The sequence below is a fragment of the Meleagris gallopavo genome, chromosome 17 (genome assembly GCF_000146605.3).
Source record: "Meleagris gallopavo isolate NT-WF06-2002-E0010 breed Aviagen turkey brand Nicholas breeding stock chromosome 17, Turkey_5.1, whole genome shotgun sequence".
Taxonomy (NCBI): Eukaryota; Metazoa; Chordata; class Aves; order Galliformes; family Phasianidae; genus Meleagris; species Meleagris gallopavo.
Window position 1 is genome coordinate 1,070,159 of NC_015027.2, and position 7,235 is coordinate 1,077,393.

General features: G+C 42.7%; 1 protein-coding gene across 3 annotated transcripts in view; it reads left to right on the plus strand.

Moving 5' to 3' along the window:
• The first annotated feature begins 487 nt into the window (after positions 1–487).
• Positions 488–7,235, plus strand: part of COMT (catechol-O-methyltransferase) — an 18,948-nt gene continuing 12,200 nt past the window's right edge. Inside the window, exon 1 of one of the 3 annotated variants that reach the window (XM_010719985.3) lies at positions 488–571. The gene's annotated coding sequence lies outside the window, so the exon portion shown is untranslated. Of the gene's footprint in view, positions 624–4,471; positions 4,924–7,235 lie in introns of those variants that run through there. The other 2 variants (XM_010719987.3, XM_003210866.4) reach the window with 2 other exon arrangements.

The following is a 7,235-nucleotide window of genomic DNA, read 5'->3' on the forward strand; positions in this document are numbered from 1 at the left end:
GGGGAAGTTGGGCGGCGTTAAAAATCCAAATTTCGGGAAGGGACAGAAACGGCACCGCTTTTGTCGATTGAGTTCTCGTCAGCTTGAACGCAGCGGACCGGTTTCAGGAATGGCCCTTCGGGAGGAGGGGAACGCGCTGCCCAAACCGTTTGCCGATGCCGGGAATCCTTTTGTTCGGTTTTCTGAGGGCGCGCGTCGCTGCCCAGAAGCCGCGCTGAGGGCCGAACGCAGCCGCACAGGTGCGGGGCGGACCGAAGCCCCGCGGGGCGGCTCCGAGTTCCTCCCGCGGGGCGGCGCTGTGGGCGGCATCGATCAAAGCCGTGCCCGGGGAGGAAGGCCCGGCTCTTGGCTCGTGCTGCTGATAGCGATAAATGGCCCCGCGGCCGCATCGTCTCGAGAGGAAAAGCGTCCCCGTCCTCTCGGGGATTGGCAGCCGGGGGGCAGAGCCGAGGGAAGCGGGCACAGCACAAGTGCTGCAGCCGGCTCCTCCAGTAGGCTCCAGCTGCACGAGAGATACTCCTGTCCAACCCAACGGCCCTGGGAAGAGCCGACTAGTGCCGCTGCCAGAGCTGTAAGTGACGCAGAGCTCGAGCACACTCAGACAGTGATCGCTTTCTCTTCAGGTCAGTGCATGTGAAGTTGTTCCTGCTGTTCAGTTCAGCCGCTGCCCCGAAGCCAACTGGGCAGAGTTGAGCACGTGCGCATTACACAGCATTGGGTTCAGATGCATAAAATCAAGAGTAGAACCGAATCACCCAAGCACAAAATGAGTTTTTACGAAGAAATGTTCCTGCAGCTTTGTCTTATCTTCCTAATAAAAGAAGGCCTTAGATGCAGCAGAGCTGTTTATTTAAAAATTGCTACCTCTAAACAGCAACGTCAGAGGAAATTTAGGACAGAAATGCTGATCAAATTTGAGTATTACTTCTAAAGTGTTGAAGGAAAGGACCTTGGCCAAATCCTCCATATAAAGCCACATCATATACTAGCATTCCTGGTTGATTTCGTTGTTTTAGAGCTTAGAATCTCCATGAACCACAGCCTACACAGCGGTGGTGAGATTCTAGCTTCTTTCAGATGTTTATCTCTTTCCAAGTACATCCTCTCATTTCTAACTTGAATGTGAGTCAGTGCTGCCACTTGGCATCCATAAGTCATTGAGGAAACAGCTATCCATAGCTGCTGCTTGTTGCTGACAGAATGCAACACCAGCCCTCTGTCTGTATCTCACAGATCACGATAAAGTGTTGTGGATTTCCACAGGCAAAGACTTCCCACCAGGAAAGTACAAAGTTTGCATATTGTTGCTCTGTTCTTGCATGTTCTCACAAGTTTGATCATTAAAGGGTTTAAAAGGTTTTTTTAAAAAGCCTTCTTAAAAGATTGCTATCATTGTTATACTGACTTTTGTCATTGCAGGCAGCAATGTTTAACATCATAAATTGATTTCCTATGTTAAAATCATACAGTCATGGAATATCCAGGCTTGGATGAGGTTTCCAATGGGATGTTTATTCAGTGTAATATTAACAGGTCAAAGGAAACAATACTGTGATGTGTGTCATAAATGTATAAGTCCATGCAACAGTAATATAAGTTTTGTTATGCATGAATTTATTCTGCTAATGGGCAGACTTCCAGCTTTTGAATTTATTGTAAGGAAAGCTTGGACTTCTCTTACTTTTTCTTTTTTTTTTCTTTTCTCTCTCTCTCATAATAAATAGTTTTTGTTACACTTACCCATGGTTTATTTAAATTCTTCCTCATGAAGTGGAAGTCAGGACATGGAAACAACCAGGCCAGAACACCTAACTAACACTGTAGAAATATGCACTTCTCAAATGCATCATTTTGTCTTTCATCTTTCTATCTTTCTCTGGGATGGTTTCCTTTATGCTTAATGTTCCCACATTAGGTCTGGGAAAGAAGGTGAGAGGCTGCGGATACCATCTTTGAAAGTCACCACATTGTTCCATTTCTAGTGGGTGGGGTAGAAAATGATTTATATCAGAGGCTGCATTTGTGGCATGAACTAATTAATTGTTTAGGGTAGTGTCAGTGAACTGTACTGGATCACTCTTTGAACTAAGAGGCCTCCACAGCAAGGTGGGACTTTGGGTTTCTTTCCATCTCTTGTGGTGGCCTTTAACCTATTTTTTTTCTTGTTATCCTCTGCTGGTTAGTGATGCGGTGTCCTTATTGTTAGTGAGGAAGAAGGAGGGAAAGGAAAGCAGATGGAAGCACGTGGAAGAAAGGCATGCACATGGTTAAAGACAAGTACAGATGATAGCACGGTCCCTGGCAACTGAGAGAACCACATGGCAGAGCAACAAAAAAGGCACACCACATGGGAGCGGGGGAGGGGCAGTTAGCTGTCCCTAGACTTTGTCCGAAGCAAGGTGGAAACTTCACAAACCAAACTGCTAAGTAAATGGAAAATATACTTACGTGGGATTTGTGCTGACAAGTGAGGACACGTGTTTGAAAACACAGATCTTGGGTGAACAACAGAAGTATATTTACTGCATTTATGACATTTCTTACCTGAGCTGTGTGGCAAGAATTTTCCAATATAACTTTTAGCTGGGTTTTAGTTTGCATAGTTCCTGACATGAGGAATCCGTGGTTGTTTCCTTAAAATCATTGATATATACTAAGTATCCCCCAAAGGACATTTTGTCACAAATAACACATCTGTCAGCTTACAATGTTTCCTCTGCTGGAAACATTTGTGCATAAACCAACAAAATCGGTTTAACATTTCAGCTTTGTTGCTATTTTACCTTTTTGTTTTCTTTTTATTTTATTTTCAGGTTATTTAGACTGGGACTCATTGTTCAGAGATTCATCTATGAAATTTTCTTCCTTAACCCCATAGAAACTTACATGCATGGTTTCTCCTCTACAATTAATTCGCTGCAAGTGACAAAAACAAAACAAAAACAAAAAAACAGAACAGCAGGATGAGTTGTAGTTTTAAGTTCTTACTTTGTTCAAATAGTTTCAGAGTGTTGTACAAAAAAAAGTATAGGAAGAAAATACAGAATTATGGTAGAAATTTTCATGAGGAGTTCTAAAGCTGGTGAAAGCAAGAAGCTTTTTCAGTCTGTGATAACTCCTTAAGATGCAGAATAGTCTAACTGCTTGTATTATCTGTTACATTCTAGACTATAACTTTTCTGGCCATCTTTTTTCCCTGTTAGTAGTTTCTTATTTTACATTTCTCCAGGCAGTTTCCTGATTCATAAATGTACAGTGCTTCCTTTCTCAAAATTCCTCTTTTGCATGTTTCTCAGCAAGATAAATTAATCTGACTGTGGAAAACAGCAAATGCACATAAAAGCAAATCCCCCCTGCTATTCTGAAAATGCAAGCTCAAAAGAATTTTCTTCCGCTCAGTGTTTCACATGATCTTTGGGGCTTGTGATGTGCTAACTCTCCTGTCTTCTTTTGTCGCAGCTTTCAAAAAAATCTTTGGCCAGGGTTATTAGAAGAAGGCAATGCCATTTGTTGCTGTGCCAGGCATGGATTTACTGGGAAAGCTTTAGCTCCGTGCTTTGCACAGTGGGGATAACACTGCCACAGTGCATCATGTGATTGCAACCATACAGCCTCCCTCAGAGGCAATGAGGTGTGTTGCAAGTCCAGTCAAGTTTGTGGAGACAGGTCTGAGCTCATCTCTGCCAGCCCTCTGGGCAATGTGTTGATGCACGTTTGCTCTGCCCATGCTCCTAGCCTGGCGAATATTATTCAGCTCAAAGCTAAAAGTTCTTCAGAAGTGTTGCCATGGGACACTACTCAATCTGGTGAGTTTTGGCACTAATTTATGCTGTGAAGCAGAATATGGGCTGGTGCCACTCACCAGTTCACAGCTAGCTAGAGTTATTTTAAAGACATCTCCAAAAAAAGCTGTATGCTTACTGGGCTAGGTCAGCACACAGAATAAATTTTACTGTTTTAAGCTCTTTTCACCACAGCCAACAGTAAAAGAAATTCTCAGTGATAACGAACTGTGGGTGGCATCATGGATTTTGCAGAGACAACCTGTCGTGTTTTTCATCCTAGCTTTGGCCACACAGGAAACTACTGTTGGTGGAGCTGTAGAGCACTATTTTTTCATTCTTTGTTCTGCTTGATGTCTGGATTATAAGAAAATATCTGTTGAGCTAAGGCTCTGTTATACGTGGAAGGGATGCTTCAAAGTTATTCTGTATTGATACCAGGTGCTGTGCTATTTTGCAGGGTCTTAACTATGTTCTGTTTAGGGTTACTGAAACACCTTGATCCTCGCTTATTTCTTAGCTGTGTAAATGTTTATTTGCTTCATCCACTTCCCATTATTCTTCTGTTGTCATGCTCTGGACTATAATACATTGATTACTCTTCCTTCCGTAACAGCTGTTAAGCAATTTGCTGCGTGTATCTCCCCTCCCCATCAGCAGCACTCTATATTTAACCCACGTGCTTGGGTCTTGTTTCTACAACTTCTGCACTGGCCATACATGCCACATCCCAGCTGAAAAAAGAATTATGTCCCTTGGGCCAAATTCATTCCTGGAATTACTCAACTGAATGCAGCGCATTTACACTGGGCGCAGATTTGGCTCATACCTGACTCTGTCAGCATTGGCTGTGCTGTAACTAAGTAACAAGAGCACTGTCATCGAGAAGAGACGGATAGCTTTCTCTGAGATTGTTAGAGCACTGAGCACCTTTAAGGAGTGCAGAAATCTGTGAAAGGAGGAGTTGGGAAAAAGGACACCGCTCCTTTTAGAGTCTGAGTAACAGAGCCGATAAGCTACTCCTCTGATGTGATTGAAAGTGACTGAATACTGCGGGCTCGTGGACTCTTATTCTATAAAGCACCCATCAGAACAGCACAGGAAAAGATTGGAGGGAACAGCTTCTGCTGTACTGAGAAAGGTACATATTTATATTTTTCTGTTTCTCAGACTTGGCATGATTTGTTATGTTAGATAATACCACTGTTTTAAACTGTGCTGAATATGAAAGGAGCAGCATTTTCCACGCTTTGACTGGTATTCATTGTCAGGCAGCTAGTTTTCTCAGGGAAAGAGTAGGACATATTTGTGTGTAATGCATTTCTACTGCATTTCTACTGCATTGCAAACCTTGACAGTTGAAAGCAAGGAGATGAGATAACCCCACCTAAATTGGAAAAGTAATTTATGGATGTAAGTTTGCTAGAATTTGCTGCTCATCTGTACTTGAGAAAAAGCTGAATGCAAGTCAAGCTTTAGTTTGTTAATAATCAACTATGAATAGGTGCTTTTATAAATATGGCACTCAGCTGTATTTTATGCAGTTTTCATTTTCAATCAGGAATTCTGTTTCAGCAAAATGTCTATGAAGAAGTGTAACAACAAAAGCTAGTACTTCTGCTTGCTAGCCCTGTTGCTGCTTATAGAGTTTCTCTCTGCTGCCCTTTAAGGGCACCCCACCTTACCTTCTGTTCTTTAAAAAACAAACCCGTACTCACACTACTAGATGCATGTCACACTGGTGATCTTTATAAACAGCTGTAACAATTTCTGCACATAAGCTTACTGCTTACTCAGCCATGGACTCCTCGAACAAAGCCCTCAGCTCAGATTCAAAATCTCCTGCATTTGCACAGCATTGCAGTATTTAAGTGCCGAGGAAAAATTAACTGATGTTCAGCTTTGGTTTGATAAAGAGCTTAACCACATTAACACTGCAAACAATTTACTTGTCACTCAAGTTGAACAATGCTTCTTAGCAGCGTGGAGTTGGTATTGTGTTTATCTCTGCCAGTCCCACACTTTCTGCATTCCTTCAGGATCACTGGAATTAGAACTGATGAGGAATTTTCTGAAAAAACATAATTTTGGCAAGGGTCACTGAAACCAAAACTTACTGTGTGAGGCCATCCATACCAGTTTTGCTAAGGCTTTCAGGAGGGGTTTCTCAAAAAGCAATTTCTACCTAAAATATGAGAAACTCTACCTCCACTCCAGCTATTTTTCTGGGGAGGGCATTCCCCCAGGATTTGAAGCAGGCTGCTGCTTTTCACACAGCACTTCGGTTACCTGCTGTGCTGTGGCAGATCCCACCTTGCCTGGCCTGCTAGAGCAGTTTATGTTCATAGAGAGAAACCTTCAGTTCAGCAGCAATTTCCTTCATATTCTTTCAGACTCCTCAGTGAACATCTTTGCTACCACGTTTCCATTGTTCACTCTCTCTGGCCCAAAGAGCAGCTTGTGCAGAGCAGAAAGCTGTGCTGGGACAGACAGATTTGCAGTAGATCAGCATGTAGCCTTGGAAGCAGGTCAGGGCCACACAGTGGAGATTTGGGATACTAGGAGTTCAGCCCCTGGTTTTTGTAACACAAAGAGAGAGCATGATATTGGTCTGTTACAGGTAAATTAATCTTGGGGTAAATTTTGGATGTTTCTCCTTTAGCCTTTTTTCTCTTCTGCCATTTTTAGGGTAAAATCATTCAAAAGAGGCTTCATCCCCTGGGGAACATGAAAACCTCAGCTGGGAAACTTTTTCCAGGCCACGTCATGGTGTGCTGACAGGGCAGAACACTCTAAACTTTGTAGGAGTTCTCTGCCTCCCAGGTGGGATCTGTGCTGTGAAGCTAAGCTGTCCCAGTCAGCTGACTTCAAGCACTGCTGCAAGCAGTACAAACACACCTAGACTTCCAGAGTGAGGGAGCACCAACAAAGTGCTTCCTGGGAGTACCTGAAAGGGTCTCAATCCTGAAAAGTGCTGTTCTTATCCTTAAAGAATTCTCTTTCTCCAGGCTTTGGTTTTAATCACGCACAGTGTTTATTAGGCCAGTTTATTAGGCCAGAATCACAGCTCAACAGATCCGCATGGGCCTGCCTGCTGCATGGAGATGTCAGTCTGTGAGGCCAGCTTATTGTAAACCCTATGGGGGCACATAACCTTATATAAACCTTTCCCTTTGGGTGGCAGTACTGATACCATTCAGACCATAATTTTTGCAAAGGAACTTTAAAGTGCATAGCAATTATCCTAATTGAAGTCTAAGGAGAATGGAGTTAAACACCCTTATGAAGCTTAGTTGTACTGGTAGGCAATAAGTACTTTTCTGTTCTTTTCCTTTTGTTCAGTAAAAAGAAACTTGTATTTGCTTTCTTTCAACCTAAGAAGGAGGAAAATAAAGATGAAAGGACTGGGGAAAAGAAAGTCAGAACTTTGCATTTATAGAAGTCTGATTTTTT